The 17,695-nt window shown below is 31.8% G+C and overlaps 1 protein-coding gene across 3 annotated transcripts in view; it reads left to right on the forward strand.

Moving 5' to 3' along the window:
* Window positions 1-3,851: 3,851 nt before the first annotated feature.
* The window catches only part of Tdg (Thymine DNA glycosylase), a 95,424-nt gene continuing 81,580 nt past the window's right edge, over window positions 3,852-17,695 (forward strand). For 2 of the 3 annotated variants that reach the window (XM_035357791.2, XM_035357793.2), the window contains exon 1: window positions 4,039-4,180. The gene's annotated coding sequence lies outside the window, so the exon portion shown is untranslated. The other variant, XM_035357792.2, reaches the window with a different exon arrangement.

Genomic DNA, 17,695 nt, shown 5'->3' on the forward strand with positions numbered 1-17,695 from the left:
TAAAATTGCTCTTATAGTCTGCAAAAAATAATAATCCGGATCCAATTCGAAGATTAAGGAACAACGCAATCATCAACATTAACTGAAATAGATAATTAGATAATTTTAGATTATGCCGTTCGTTATACATAAAACGTGCACGCAAAAACGTATTCTGCGCTTGCGCACACGCCTATGCACAGTGGTAAAAGGTCTTACGCGCACGCGTAAACGCCTATGCGCATGTGTCAACGCGGCGCATGCGCAGAAAGTTTTTAGCTTTGAGGTCCGGATTATAGATCATTCTGGATAATGGGTGTCCGAATTAACGACTTTTGACTGTATTTCCCAAAATTTTCACTTGTACGTTTATAATTAAAAAGTACCGGTACTTACGTATTATCGCAACCAGGTGAAAATTCGCATAAATTGCGAAATTTGGCAACCCTACTTACGGCAACCCTACGTGTTATACGTAGTTTTGTAAAAAGAGCATGTGGAGATTCACAAAATTTTCCTGCATTTTCGTGCAAATTTTTGTAATTTATGAGAAAATAGCAGTGTACATGTATAATGTGAAGAGTGTGCGCAATGCCATTTTTGTGCAATTCTGGGATTTTTTTTAAGTAAAAATAAGTCGACGTGTACATGGTTATGGCGAATACGGTTTTTAATCAGTGCTAAAAGCAATAGCCAAAAGATTTCCGCCGAAAAAATAATTCTGCAACTTATTCAAATTCGAAACCGGAAGGGTTTAATTGCTATTTTATATTTTAAAACAAAATAATATAAAAAACTGTATTAAAAATTATCTGTAATTAATAAATGTACATTTTCTTTCTATTCATACTTTTTTACTCAAACTTACAAATAGCGTCAAAACTTACGAATAACGTCAACCTGGTTGCGATAATTCGTAAGTACCAAAGTACCTTAAGATATTAGATTGAATGTTGAAACGTCCTTATGAGAAAGGAAAAAAATTGGCTTTTGCTTCAATAGGATTGCATGTAAAATCATAAATGTAAATCAAAATTTTATTAAAATTAATATGTTTATGAATTTTGTTATGAAATATCACATATCTTTTTAATATTTAAGCAGTATAAATCAATCTAATTAATTTAAGCAATACAAATTAATGTAGTAGTATGTGGTGTACAAAGAGGTTAAATATTTTTAAAAGAAAAAAAAAAGAATGTCTAAATTAATTGAATGCTAAGCATCTGTAAACTATATCCATGTTGGCATATAGAATGATATATTGTAATATCAGTGAGTCGTAGAAGCTTATTCAAGTTTGAAGTTTATTTTTGTGGACCTCACATCAGAATCTACAATAATAATGTTCCATTGTTAATATTTAAAAAATTCAAATGACAACTTATTGCAGATGTGAAATGATAATTTCAACTGGCTAATCAGTACCTTATACTATCGTAATGACTCTCAGGATTTTTCATTGCTTAATATTGTGATTTTTAATGAGATGCATTAAGAGTGTATTTTTAATCAGATTTTCTTTCATACGAATTTTTTGGAGCATGATATGATGCTCATTGGGATTGATTGCATAGTTATGATCTTGCTTTTTTTAAGAGAATTTGAAATATATTTTTGAATATTCTGTGTAATGTTTTTGCTATAAAACATCTTTAGAATGAATCTTTTTTTCAATATGTAGACTAAACTTCAGATATACTTTTAATATATTAATGTATTAATAAGATTTATGTATTTCACTTAATGTCCACATCTATATTTATTATTAAAAAGCATCTTAGGATCTCTGATTGAATCTTGAAAAATCTTTATGGGAATGAAGAAAAGAAAGAGTTCATTTTGCTTCAATATCATTGCACCGAAAAATAATTATAAAGCAATATTTTATTATATTAGAATTAATGAATTGATATTAATTTTATTTTGAAATACTATATATGTTTGTTTAGTATTCAAGCAGTATAAATCAGTCTTCATAATTTAAGCAATATAAAATCATCTGAGAGCCTTAACATATTTTTTCTTTTTATTACAAAATGAAAACATCTCATGTTTAGTTCATTACATATGTTATATTTTCATTGATATTAACATACCGTATAATTTTTATAAATAATTTTGTGTCCATTTTATTTCTGTATAAAAGTTCAGATATGTTTCAGTTTATTTAAATCAGCTCTGCTATATTTACAATATCACTCGAATCTTATTTTGATTTTCTGTTTGATAAATCAGTAGAACGGTATTGAGTATTTAAATATCCATCATTACGATGTAACATAGTACGTTATTATTCCTAAAATTCGAAATATTAGTTGTAAAAATTAATTTAACTTGACTTGAGTTTGAAATAAAACGCTGCGTACTACATAAATGAATCAGTCGGCTGCGTCTACCGGGGAACGATCGCCTTCGATTGTGACGTCACAAATCGGTGGAGCAAGCCTGTAGATATCTAGTTGGCCTTGGTTGAACCCTCCCTCTTTCTTATGCTAACCTGTTTTTTATTGAGTTTCTTATTGCCTTACATGTTGTATTCCATTTTTCGCTCTCACCTATTCTGAGGCTTCTAGAGGAGCCTTAACCTATTTAACACCTTCATATTTTTCTCAACAGCTCCGCGGCAGCTTTTCTGACTCCACCAAAAAGTGTCCAGAAGTTCCGGATCCCGATACAGTGCTTTTTACACATAAATATGCAGCAATTCCGTACTATTTAAAGACTTTGGTTTACATTTATACGCATTTATCTCTGTTAGGATTGTTCTTACTGGTAGAAAAACTGTATGTTTGTTGCTTTTTATATTTTTTTTATAATTATATACTATATATTTCATAATTTTCTTATAACTTTTCAACAATTTGAGTAATATTATTTTTAAAGTTCTTTCCATTAACTTAATTAGGAGACAGTAAAGAGATTGTTACAAAACAAATAACTTTTTTTAGCTTCATTTTGAAAGTATTCATAGACTAATTAAAATTAATAAATCTATAAAACACTAACAAAATATTTAGAAGTCAGAGTCTTGGAAACAACCAAATTGCGTTTTAAGTTGGCTGTAATCGCAGCGCTTGTTTATAAAGGACCAGGCCAAAAAACGTTTTAACAGGAAAGTTTGACGTAAATTCTGTAACATTCTGAGTTTTTAGTTTAGTAGTTAAGTTTTTTTTTTTTTTTTTTTTTTTTCATATGATTATGTGCCTATGATTGGCATAGGACTAGGAGTGGCAAAAGTTAAATAAATTAGAATAAGGATAGAAATTTAATTTTGTTGTTATAATATAGTCAAATTTTAAAGAGATAAAATTTCAAAAAGCAATTTTACCCTTTTGGTATTAGTTTTGTTTTATCAAAATGCATGCATGTAATTCTTCACATTTTTTGGTTTTATCCCTCCATTAATTCTCCATCTCAAAATTTTTATATCTAAGCTCAAAATTTTTATTGCTTCCAGTAGCTTAAAGCTACCCATTTATTAGCTCTAATCCCTTTGAAACTGTTCAGATGGCTTGAATTTATAAGCATTTTCTTCAGATAATCCAGATTTATGAGCCTCTAGAACACGGGTCTATAAATAGGTCTAAAACACTAAATTAAAAAAAAAATAATAAGTCAAAAATGGGAAAACATGAACTTTTCTAACAACACTCTATGTAGGCTTAAAACATTTTACGGATGAGCATTTATATTAAAAGCCAAAAGACGTTTAAAAATTTCTAAGAGGGAAAGGCTGAACAAGTAAAAAGAAAATGGGAGACACTGTTCAAATCTGAATGACGTTTTATAGTAAGTTTTCTCAGCCCAACTCTATTTTTCTCGCGTTTTTCTTTACTTTTTGCTTTCTTTTTGTCAATAAAACCGTTTTTCTCTTTGTATAGTAGTCTTAGTGCCTTAAATAAATTCTTCGTAAATGTCAAATGATGCTTTATAAGAAGAATTTCATTTAACAATTTTAATAACTGCACTCTTTAATAATTCCATGCCGACATATTTCATAAACGGTTTCATTCAAACCTGGCAATCTTCCTGCTTTGTTCTTGTTGTGAAGTGAGTAGCGCCACTGCTTGCTTCGTTAATGCTTAATTTTAGTTTCTGTGTGTACTTTTTATTCGCAATTTAATTGATAATACTCTTCAGTGATGTTTAATTTAATATCGTGTATATTTTGGAGTTTTTAACGGGTGGCTGTTGAGAGGTAATTATTTTTAAATACTCTGTTAACATTTAAATGCGCGAAATTCATTCTAATTTGCACATTCATATTGTTAGTTTCAATCAATATATTTCAAAATTCTCAAATGCTAAGTGGGATGACGAATGAATCTGTAACATTGTAGTTTGTTTACATCGTATGGATCTGTCAAATTCAGATAACAACTTTTGTTCAGCGCTGTTTATAAACGTATATATTTGCAGAGAGAAAAAATAAGAAGTAATTTAAACTTTAATTTATGGTGAGCATTTTTGAACATATTGATCGTATTTCAACCATACAAATATGGTGAGCTTATTCAGTGTATGTCATAATTTCGGAAGAGTGTTTCATCCATAAACAAAATAAAAATAAAGGGTATTTTCTGTGGACGGCCATGTGGTGCACGTGGTTTTATTTATTTTTTTTATCGTATTTTCATAGATTTTGTTTTTAGGCTGTGTGTTTTGTTTACGTTTGTTTGCCGGTGTTTGGGTAGGGACTTTAGACTTAATTATTCAGATACAGGGTGGGGGAAGGGAATCTGTTTAGTATGAAAATGTTTGAAATATGCAAGAAATATTTATAAGATGTCAGTGAGTACAGTATTTTTTTTTTTAAATTTGTTTTTTCAGTTGCGCATTGTGCCGAGGCTTTTTTTTTTTTTTTTTACTTTGTTCGTTTGCTTTAGGCTGTTTATGTAGAGTTTTAGTTATCAATAATTTTACAATTGTGGGAAAATATTACGATGGATAGTTTTGTAATTTAATAAACGATCTTAGGTGGGAATTTAATAAGGAATTAATCTCTAAGCAATTTTGTCGCTAAAAATAAATATACATAAAACAGGTATTGTTTGGAAACTGAGAAAAATTTGAATTTATTAATCATGTTATAAAGGTATTTAAATTTTTTTTTAGTTTCATCTGTTTTTTTACTTCTGTATATACATTTTGAGTTGTATGTGTTTAATTTATTTTACTCTATGATACAGTCAGAATCAGTGTCGTAAGAATGGAAAATTCTTTATAGTTTTAATTAAATGTTGCAGTATTTGACTGAGAGAAGAAAATGCATTTTTTCCATTGTTAAATTTTAGTTTTTAAAGTGAGCTAGGAATCACTAGTGAAACTGAATTATCTAATAAAACTGATAGCTTACTATTTCATTTCTTATCTAAGTTTTGTAATTAATTTTTGCATTTCTTTCTTTGAAGTATGATTCTATCATCAATAGGATTCTTATTTCAGAATTTGTGGCTTCTAATTCAGATCCTGTTTATTTCTGCAATATTGATGTATGAGATGAAAAATTCACAGGACTGGGTATTTTTGTTCTTCTGCTTTTAGAAACCATTTTGTTAGTAAAATAAACTGTAAGACTGAAAGGCACAGTAGTGTAATTACTACTGTGACCAACTATGATTAACCTGTTAGCATAGCTGCACGCTTTTGAGGTTTTTAAAATGTATCTAATCACATCTGTATGACTAAATATAAATTTTACTTGATATTTTAAAGTAATAACATTTGTGCAAAATAATAAATGTGTACTATGAAGGAGGAATTAAATTTTATCTGTCACTCATTATTAAACTAAAAATGCAACTTTTCTGACCGTTAACTGTTATTTAAAAAGAGCTAAAATCTGAAAATCTTTTGAAATTAAACATTAATTTTTCATATTGGCGATTACTATTTTGACACTGAAAATATTGTCACTTGAGATAATGTCCAATCACTAAGTTTTAAGTTTTTATGTAATTTTTTATCACTCTTTTTTTTTTTTTTTTTAATAAAATCAAAATAGCGCTTTGTCAAACTATAAAGAACCATAGATTATTTTGCCATAGATTATATTTTGCATTAGATTATATTAAACCATAGATTTTATTACACTTGTCATTTAGGATTCAGTTACTTGTTTAGTAGAAATTTATTATAAAAATTCCTTCCGGTTGATCTTTACAATATGGTAACTGGTAGTTTGGCGACATTTTGGAGGCGATAAAGGTTACTACCTGGGACTTTGGTAATAATGTGAGCAGTACTCAGTTCCGATTACACATTATTTTGTGTGAGGGAAATGAGAGATCATGGGATATGTCATGTGATATTAATGGACGAATTACGGTTCTTTAATCGGAAAAGGGGGGAAATCGGGAAAAAATCTGGAAATTTTGTATTTGGCTTTATTCTGTGTTGTGTGAAACAGTGTTCGTGAATTTTTGGATCCCATGGCCGTAACTAAAGTGAATTCGAAATGGGTATTTATGTATGTATTAATTTAATGTATGTGCTCATTTATATTTTAAGTAATGTTTTTGAATTTAATTATATTTTAATTAAATGATAGTTATTTTGTGAATTTTATGTTTGTAGGAATTTGGTATACGTTTTAGTTGAAGTAAACGTGCATGGAAATAATTTAAATATCTGACACTAAGTATTTGTAATGGTTGCGGTATGAATTCGTTGGTGACGTGTATAATGTAATAGATGATTTAGAGGTAAAAGTTTTTGGATATTTTATTTATTTTATATGTGGAAATGTTCATATTTGGAAAGGGTAAATACTTTTTCGCGATCAGGTAATTTCATATCTGTTCTTTTTACCGGGTTTAAAGATTGAGAAAATTGTCATGTATTTTTGTGAAATTTTTCTAATTTATGAGAAAAAAGCACTGTACATGGATATAGTGAAGAGTGTGCGCAATGCCATTTTTGTGCAATTCTGGGATGTTTTTTTAAGTAAAAATAAGTCGGCGTGTACATGGTTTATGTGTATGTGTTATTTTGAAAAACGCGTAAGGAGTATGGTATTGTGCACTTTTTCCAATTTTGCAGTGAATATTTGTCATGATTAAGCAGTTTTGTTAGATAAAATTTCTAGCATAAGTGTAATTCGGCTAGTAGATTGTTGGAAGAAGTTTTCAGTAGATAAAAAGAAAAGAAACATGTCTTTACTTCGTGAAGGAAAAAAAAATAGAGGGTTTCTGTAGGAGAGTTGGTCGCCAAATTTTCACCAAAAAAACGCCAAGTTACCATAATGTAAAGATCAACCTTCCTTCCTCCCCACTCTTGTGGTTAAATATCTGCAGAATAACGCTGACATTGATTTTTACCAGTTTTTTCAAGATGTTTCTCATTTGTAAAGTTTTAGTTTTCTTTTTTTTCCGTTTTATGAGCTTCTATAGTGGTTAAAAGTTTCCATAATATTTCTTTCTTCTGTGCAAATTGTTTGCTGAACTGTATAAAGTTAGGCTGCGCAGTGGGGTAATTCTTAATCATTGATATAATTCCTGTTTAATGCTTACAGTATTTAGTTCACAGTATTTATTCTTGACATTTTATTTATTAACCTTAACAATCTAAAAATTAATATGGTGTATATATATTTTTTAGCCTTAACAAAAGAGGAGGAGTATGTTAGCCTAAGCAAGGTAGATTGTTAAATATAAACATACGGAATCTTTTTATGAGCCAGTACAAATGTAACGTATTAATCTGCTTGTTGTGGCTGGTGAAGTAATATATGCAAGCAGAATACCTCACAACAGGGTGCATTTGCAGCATGGTGCTAAGAATGAAAGAAAATTCTTCTACAATCTGGTACTTTTATAATACCGTTTCATTATGATATGATTTGAGCAGGAACTAAAGAAGTTATCAATACAGAGTACCTATGCAGAATTGCCAGTACCTCAATATCACATGTTAAAATATAATGTAGGAATGATGAATTTTTGCCAGGACAAGAATTAAGAACAACAAAAAAGATGTGATGTTTAATATGTGCTCAGCATTGGAATTATATTTTCTAAATGAAGACCTTTCCATGAAAAGTAGCACAAAATTTAAGAAAAACTTCATATATTTAGCTCCATATGATGATATTACTAATGATGTGTTTTTTAAAAGTAAACATTTGAAAATAACAGATTTTCTGCAAAAAGTAGAGCATAAAAGATTCTGTTAAAATTTGAAACTTATATTTAGCTAAAAAAAATACTCCCCCCCCAAAAAAAAGAATAATTATGGGCATGAAAAATAGTATCTATTATTAGTATATTTTTGAAATTACTACTATGATTATTGTTCTAAAGAGCATTTTTCTTGTGATTACAATATAAAAGTTTTTTCTTTTGGAACCAAAATCTGATTTTTATATGAGTTCTGTAGTACGTATCATATAATTTTGTATTTATATCTAAAATATAATCTACATAGTATTTTCCATTAATTTTAAAGTACAAAATTTTAACATAATTTATGTGAAATTTTCTTCTTAAAATAATAATAAAAAATATTGCATTTGCATTAAAAAAGGGCTGCTGAATAATAATTTCTTCAGAAGTGACCAGTAATTAGACAATCTCAGAATACTGCTTGTCTCTTGAAAATTATAATTATTTGAGTTGCATGCACATTTATATTGAAATACACTTATGTCCATAAATTAAGGATAATGCAAAATCAGGCAAAGGAAGAGTTAGAAGCAAAACAAATTTGACTTATTTGTAAAGCTTATTTATTAAACAAAAGGTAAAGAGAAAAAAAAAGATGCTATATGATTGATATTAAAAAAATTAGCGATTTTTTTCCTCCATGGAGCAAATTACAAAAAAAAAACCTATTTACAAAAAACCAATATTACATGGTTGGTATGATTGTTAATACACTTTATGTCTCCCAGACGATGCAATACAGTCCGTACAATGCCTAGGCATGCTGAGTATCAAATTATCGATCTGATCTTGGGGGATATTACACCACTCAAAAAGCAATGCTCTCCGAAGTTCCGGACATGTAGACATGTAGGAGGAGGTTGATAGGCTGCAACTCGTTGGCCAAGCATGTCCCACACGTGTTCTACTGGATTCAAGTCCGGTGAGAATGCTGGCCAGTTCATACGGGTGATATCTTCCGATTAAAGGCATTCGCTTATGATGTTTGCACGGTAAGGACGGGCGTTATCATCCATAAACACAAATTTTGCGCCCATGGCACCCCAAAACAAACGTACATGTTGTTCCAGAATGATGTCCCGATAGATTTGGCTTGCCATGGTTCCAATTTGAACATGCAGGTCAATTCTGGAACCCAGAATAATTCCACCCCAAACGAGCACTCGTGCACCACCGTAACGGTGTCGTTCAATGATGTTTTTTTGGTGATAATGGGTACGTGGAGCTCTCCATATGAAAGTCCGGCGACAATCAGACTGCAAGCTAAACCTGGATTTGTCGGAAAACATCACACAAGCCCACTGTTGCGGTGTCCACAATGCATGCTCTCTACTCCAGCCCAACCGCAGGCGACAGTGAGTTGCAGTAAATGGAATGCATCTGACAGGTCTACAAGCATATAGACCAATCTGCCCTAAGCGTCTGTACACGGTCTGCCTTGAAATGGTCGTACCAGTGGCTGAAGAGAGCTGACAAGACAGGTCTGAGGCTGTGCTCCGCCTGTTTCTTTTGGCAGTAACTGCCAGATACCGGTCCTCATTTGGCATTGTAACTCTGGTGCGACCTGTGCTGCAGCATCTACTCACATTACCATCATCTTGGAATCGTTGCCAAAGCCTGGAGATGACACTCTGTGCAATTCCAAGTTCGTCTGATACTTCCAGTTGGGTACGCCCACATTCCAGACCGCCGATAATTCTACCACGTAAAAAATCATCCAAATGCGTCCTTTGTGTCATAACTATTCGGTTATTGCACTGAAATGCTTCTAAAGCACCTGCAAACAATTTTACTTCTTTGCATGTATTCCTTATATATCACTCTCTTACACTGTTGTCATTGTGACGTATCATCGGTGTCATCTGGTTACTTCCTGAAATTTGCATATGATTCTTGAAGATGTGTGTAGTGATTTTACAGGTGATATATTTATTTTTAGAGTTTGATTTCCGCGTGACTCCGAATCATCCTTAATTTATGGACATGAATGTAAATGTTTAATGTGTGGACATAAAAAGTGCTTGCTAAAATTGCTAAAAAGTGCAATTTAATTCAAACCTAATATCTTTGATATTTATTATAGCAATTGGACATCACTGATTTTTGACTGAGAGTTGTTCTGGATGACACTGTAATGCATTTCACCATCTAGGAAAGTATTGTAAAGAAAATGAAAATACTTTAACCTTATTAGTCTTTTTAAATGATCTTTATTAGATTATAATTTTTAAATGATCTTAAAAACTTAGGAAAGAAAATTGCATTTGAAAGAACCTTCTAAGCAGTGGCTTAGTTAGAGCTTTTGCTACCTGGGCTGATCCATTTTCCATCTCTTGTAGTTAGAGTTACAATACATCCCACATATATGGAACTGTCATCGTATTTCACTTACATAGTCCTGTATTACTGTTCGTCCAATTTTCTCCCTAACTGTGCTGGAGAAAGCCCATATGCAGTGCAGTGATGACTAAACTCTGTTGAAACTGACAATGCTTTTGATGTGAAACCGTTTTACTGTTATTCTTCTGGCTATGATTTCCAAAGACATGCCAGTGCTATAGATCTCGCAGTCAGTCTCAAGTATCAGTATGTGGTAAATGCCAGTTTGTTTCTTGCATGTGTAGTAAATAACTGCATGCTCCTGCACATTAAATTTTTTTTAGGTAACTCCATTTTAATACTTGTTATGCCAAAAAGGATGGGTCATTAATTGGATATTTATAAAAAAACGACAAACTGAATTTAAAGCACTATGTTCTATATGCAATTCTCATATTGCCGTTAGCGATGGTGGAAAATCGGACACCTAATAAGATATTTCTACAAATCTTCATGAATCAAATATCAGGACTGCTGCAAATTCTAAGGATATTTCTAGTTTTATGATAAGGAAAGATTCTAAAGAAAAAATTTTAAGTGTGGTTGCTGAGCTGACTGTAGCATCTAGTATGTCACTGTTGTAAAGTTAGAAGTTATGGTCTTGTTGTGCCATTTATTGATTTAAAAAATGAGAAAGATGTAAATAATGACTTTTAATTGCGACAGGTTGGCAACAAAGCTGGTGTTCGAAAGGTGATAGAATGATTGAATTGATTCTAGCATTTTTTATATTGTGCATTGTGAATGAATGTAATGAACCTATTAATATTGTGTTGAAGTATATTAAAAGACATTTAAAGTGAAGAAGATCTTTTAGTTTGTCATATTTTTAGGAAGCTGCTCGTTTATTTAAATTATTGATAATGATTTCAGCATTTGGTGCTCTACATGGGGCGAGCTGTTTGAGAACATGTTGGACGAAAGACTAGATAAAGGAAGATTATTTACCTTATACTCCAGTTTTCAAGTTATAGATTACTGTTTTGCTGAAGTTTAAATATAACTCTTAACCAATTTTTTTTTCCTGAATATTTTAAGGTTTTAAGACAAAATTGAATTAATGAAAAAAAAAAGAATATGCCAATGTTCTGCTTTTACGAAAACGTATAAAAGGCTAGAGAAAGATTTAAGTGATGTTAATTTTGATTATGAAGAAATCAAAATGTATTTTTGTTTGTTCAAAAGGAAGGCAGAAACGTCAGAACTGATGCTTAGTGCTTAGTTAGATACTGTTACAGATGATGAACTCAAAACAGACCTTGAAATAGTAGAGGAATATCAAGAAATGGCAGTGGCAGTTAGGATACCGTTGAAAATCGGAATGATTTTTCAATAATATTAAGAGAAAATTAAATGAAACCCAAAATGCAGCATCAAAAAGTAGTCAGAAATTAGTTGCTGATGAAAATACTTTGTGCCAATACTTACCGAAAGTAGGATTTTATAATTCACAGGTGATTTGAAAAACTAGCTTACATTTTACAATCAATTTAAAACCATACATGAAAATAATAATTTAATGAAATAACTAATAACTTAATTTCATTAATAACTTAATGAATACAGACAAATTTCAGTATTTGATACAGTCAACAAAAATTAAATCAGAACTAGAGATACTGTAAAATCTTTTTCTATGACAAATGAAAATTATCCTTTAGGTGTAGAAAGCTTCACTCAGAGATATGGCCGTAAAGAACTCTTAAGTGAGTTTTATTTTTTAGAGTTAATAAAACTTGTTTTGGATGTTGCAGAAAAAAGAGTAGCTTGTATAACAAACTTTCAACACAACTTAGAGCCCTGAGCAGTCTAACAGCTGATCAATTTAGAACAATTTTATATCCTTTTGCAGAAAGTGCTATACCTATTTATTTATTTTGATCATTTAAAAGATAGCAAAAAATTACTGAACCAGAACAAAAAATTTTGTGTCTTGATGCAGTAATTGAATATCTGAAAAATGAAGTTCAGTCATAAGAAAAAAGTGAAATTAAGTAGAAAGACTATTTATTCTCTTTCTGATCACAAGCACTTGGCAACTAGCCAAAATATTCCTTAGGAGGAGGACCTTGATGAATCATAAAGCAAAATCTCTTTCATGGTTTTCTTTAAGATATCATGAAACACATTGTTGTAAAAAAGAATTTTACATTCTGTGACGTGAAAATATGTCTGTAGTAAAAAGGAAAGGTGCATGCAGAATATATGTGGTTAAAGGTCACCTCAGTAATCAATGTTGATCAAATGTTGCCAGATTTGTTCAAAAAGACTTGACTTTTTTTTTTTTTTGTCCTGATCTTAAATGTAATAAGTGTAGTGAAATGCATTTTAGGATAAAGATGAGAAAAAAGAGTTGCATTCGCGTGCTATGAATGATTTTTCTTTAAATTCTGATTGTAAGCATACAGGGTAGGAATAAAAGGCATAATATTAAATTAATGATTGATGTGGGAAGCTCAAAAGTTATGTTTTCTGAGGTCTACTGCTGAAGAAATGGGTTTTAACTAGCTATAGGAGGAAAAATTTAGCCGCTCTTTATTTGGCAGAATGAAAACTAAAATTTATGAACATAAATGTTACAAGATTTATTGGAGTAGCCTTGATGATAATTATTTCTCTAAATTAGATGCTGTAGATCGTGATTTCATTTGTAATGATATTCCAAGCATAAGATACGGTAATTTTATATCCTGGCAAATGAGAAGAAATTAGAACAAGTTTAGTGACTGTAGAAACAAAATTAGGATGGACTTAGATGAGTAAAGTACCTCAATCTGAACATCAGCACAATGTAAATAAGGCTGTTTTTTCTATGTTATCTCAAGAAGATCTATCTATTTCATCATTGTGGGAATTAGAATTATTATAAAAAATGGTTGATACGAAGTTAATATGCCTTGGAAAACCAAGCATGCCATCTTACCAGACAATTAAGACCTGTCGTTGAAAATATTTGAGTCTATTGCTAAGAAGTGGAAGAAAATTGGGTATTGTTATAAGTATCATGAAGTCTTTAGCAAATGGCTTCCGAAAGGAGTGATTGAATGAGTTCCTCAAGAGTAGTACTCCTCACCTGTTGCTCATAACCTCTCACATTCTCCAGTCATTAAAGAAATGTCCTCAATGTCTTCTTTGAAAATAAGACTTCGGCAAAGCTTCATAATCGACCATCTTTAAACGATTACTTAGAGACTGGAATTAATTTGATTGAAACTATTCCTTTTATTCTAGAAAGATTTCGCTTATATGAAATTGGTGTGATTTCAGACAAGAGCTTTTTCTACAGATGTCTCTAAATAAAAGATATCAAGATATTTTAAGATTTCTTTGGCATGATGATGGCACAGTAAAGACACACACCCCTGTGTGGAATTTGGTATTACCTGTAGTGCGTTTTTGCTGTTGGTGGTTATCAATCACCATTTATTCAAAGAATTGTGTAAAAGCAATACTCTGAAGAAGATTTGAAAAAACTATGACATAGTTTTTATGTTGATAATTGTGTAACGAGTATAAGGACAGTTTCAGATTTAAACATATTTATTGAATTCACTACAGAAACAATGAAAGAAGTAATTAGAGGATGGGAAAGCACTGTTGTTCTTACTTGTTCTTCTACAGGTCCTAAGTCATACATATTGGGATTGATATGGGAAAAATATTCAGATGCATTAGAAATTGATACCAAAGCCTTAAAACTTGACGAGACAGAAAAAATACCTGGAAGGAAAAGTATTTTGCTCGTAAGTCATATGTATGACACTTTAAGCTTTCTTTCACCTGCTATGATACAAGCTTCAAGCTACATGGAAAATGAAAGAATCTTAGGATAATGAAGTAAATGAGGAAATTTCTGAAGTGATTGGAGCAACTGAAACATTGAAAAATATAAAGATTTCAAGATGGTTACATGTCACTATGGAGTTAAACTTAAGCATGCATACTGTTGTAGATGCAATTCAGACAGCCTTTACAGTCTGCCAATTTTTAAGAAGTGGAGCTCCTGATGGCCTAGTGAAAGTTCAATTGCTTCACTCCAAGTCATGGATAATGCCACTGAAGAAAATAACCATACCACAACTAGAACTAATGGCAGCTACAATCAGAGCTTGATTGTTCAAATCCATGAAAAATTCTAAAAAAATTGACTAAAAGGAAACCTTCTTTTGGATTGATTCTGTAAAAGTTTTTACATGGATTACATGCCAAGAACCCTAGTCAGTCTTCGTTAACAGTCAGGTTATTGAAATCTGAAAATTCGCAGCTTCCGAAAATTGTTCCATATTCGAGGTAATCGCTGGTGGCTGACCTTGTATTGAGGAGATGTGGATGCAAAAAACTTCAGAAATCCGCATGGTGGCAAGGACCTCCTTGGTTGGTGAATTCAAAAGAGCAATGGCCTAAGTCGATAGTGAGAAGGAAGTGGAAATGGAAAAAGGGTACACTATGATTTCTGCTAATAACTTAAAGGTCATGTCCACTATATCACAGTTAGCAAGGAAGTTTTCAGAGTTCTCAAAAATAATCAGAGTTTTAACGTCAGTGTTACATTTTCAACAAAATTCTAAAGGTCTATGAAAATGCACCAATTTTGCAAAAGAACTGTTGACTGCACAAAAGGTACTTTTCTGTAGTGTACTAAAAGAATGTTTTGGTGATGAAATAATTTTTATGAAGATGATGAAGGCATTTTGCAGTCGAAGTCCAAATTAACAAATGAAGATGAAACTCGAAATTTTATTTCTGTAGTAATTCTGCCTTCCAAGCATATGGTAAGAGGATGAATTTTGTAGGTATAACGCTGATTTTTGTTGTTTGACTTCTTAATTAGTATTTATTCGGCGTGTTATTGTGTCTTAATTAAGCATATGGTAGTAAGATTTAGTTAACAAGAATACATTGTAAACTAACATGCTGGAACATTCACTCTTTTAACATTTTCTGCATGAGAGATTATGGGGTTTAAAATGGAAGGGAACCATTCGGGGTGTGATTAGCAAATGCATCCACCTGTAGAGTTAAAATAATTGAGGTACCTTTTCTGCTTGTTTCAAAAGACCAAACTTGAAGATCAGCTCTTTAAAAGGCCATTCTCACTGGCGTTTATCTAAGCTAACGAACACAACTAATGTAGTCGATCCATCTCCAAAACCAGTTTTTCCCCATAGAGCAGCAAGTTAAAAAATCTGAACTGCAGGCACAGCAGAGCTAGTCGACTCAAGGAACTGACTCTGTTAGCTCAGGTAAACCCCAGTGGGAATGGCGTTTTACAGGTATCTGGTGTTGATTTAGCATGACCCTTTTTAACCAGATCGAAAGAAGGTTTGGATTGTCCTCATGCATTTAGAACTATACCTTCTGTAAATAAAAGTGCCTTGATACAAGCTGTACAAAGATTTGTCATAAGGAGAGGATGAATATCCGTATTGTATTCAGATAATGATTCTAATTTCATTAAGTTAAATACCCCTATGAAGCAACTGCATTGAAAGAAGATTCAGAATGAATTTAAAGTGAATGAAACTCAACCCACCCATGGTGGTGAAGGTTCTGGGAATGTTTGATAAGCTTAAAATTTCTTTAGACATTGAAGTAGCTTGAACTTTATTAACTTTTGTGTGTAGAAATTTAAAATTTAGTTTATATATTCTTCATTTTCAGAATTCAAGATGAGTCTACAAAGATCATACATGTCTTTTGAGGTGAACAGTCTTCAAAAGAGAGCTTCAGAATGGTGAAATTTCAAAACAACAATGGATAATGTATTTTGAAACAAATGATAGTATTTACTGTGGGGCCTTGTTGCACAGATAAAGGTTTTGGTGATTGGAATAACCTGAAACAATGCGTAGAGCAGCATGAGGGATCAATGAATCACAAAAATCTTGTGATTGCTCTCAGGGCAAAGGTTTCCAATAAGAATTTAAGTAATATATTAAATGCAAGGCTTGCCCAAGAAAAAAATTATTAGACAGAGTTTTACAATGCATTGTTGCTATCATAAGAAAGTTAACAAGTTATGGTATTAACGTTGTTTTGATGAAGTTCTTGGATCATGTCATACTGTAAACTTTTTAATGGCAGTTAAACTATTGGTTTAATTTGATCCATTCTTAAAAGAATATCTAAAGAATTATTAGAAAATGGTGGTCCAAAAATGCAGAGAAGTTATATCTGCCATTGCAAGAACAGTTAAATATTTCTCCATAATTGTGGATTCAATGCCCGAGATCTCACATATATATCAGTTATCGATTGTTATATCTCCAATAACGCTTGCCTTTTTTGTTCTTGTCCTTCCTCTCCTCTCTGTTCTTGGATATATCTTGTTCATACCAAATACTAGATATAAATCCGAGGAATTGTATATTGCTGTAACGAACCCCTTGGCTTCTCTTGAAATTAATTCAGACAGTTGTAGAGGCCAGTTGTACAATAGTGCTGTGAACATAGCAGGAGCCTATACCACCAATCTTCATGCGTAAGAATGCAAACAGATTTGCAGAATTTAAACCCTCTTCAGTCACTTCTCTGAATCTAATTGGAACTGTGGTGGCTAGTTGTCATAATGAATCTACATAATTATTTTGCACTTCTGTAAGAAATCTACAACTTCTTTTCGGCAACTACGATGCATTGGGAGAAACTGAAGAAGACCGATGTATCAATCACACCAAAGAATCTGTCGTCCATAGATGGTCATGCAGGAATGCTGCCTGTATGGGTTTATTCAGGTCTTGGAAAGATATTCACAATACTCTTGAAATCAATCTCAAATGAGTGGTAAGAGAAGACGATTACAAAGGCAGAAGCAGCAGAATTAATCAAGAGAATGACCAGATTTGAAACTGTGTTTATGACTGTTTTTCGGAGTAGTCTTCTGAATCACATGAATGTAGTCAGTAAAAAACTGCAACAGGAAGATGCAAATATTGGATTTGGCATTGATTTGTACAGATCCTTAATTTTATTTATTTCATCTCCCTGTGGAAACTTCACAACTTATGAAGAGGAGCCAAGGAGTTAACTTGTAAGCAGAACTACACTGCAAGCGAAAAGCAGCATTTCAATGAAAGCAATGATGATGTTTTGTTCAGTGCTAAGGATAGGTTTCAAAATGAGTGTATTCCGTGCAGTTGTGAATCGACTGATCTCATAATAGGACTGTCGAA

This window comes from Stegodyphus dumicola, chromosome X2, assembly GCF_044657685.1.
Source record: "Stegodyphus dumicola isolate Sdum_Otavi_A_Nest chromosome X2, ASM4465768v1".
Classification (NCBI taxonomy): Eukaryota; Metazoa; Arthropoda; class Arachnida; order Araneae; family Eresidae; genus Stegodyphus; species Stegodyphus dumicola.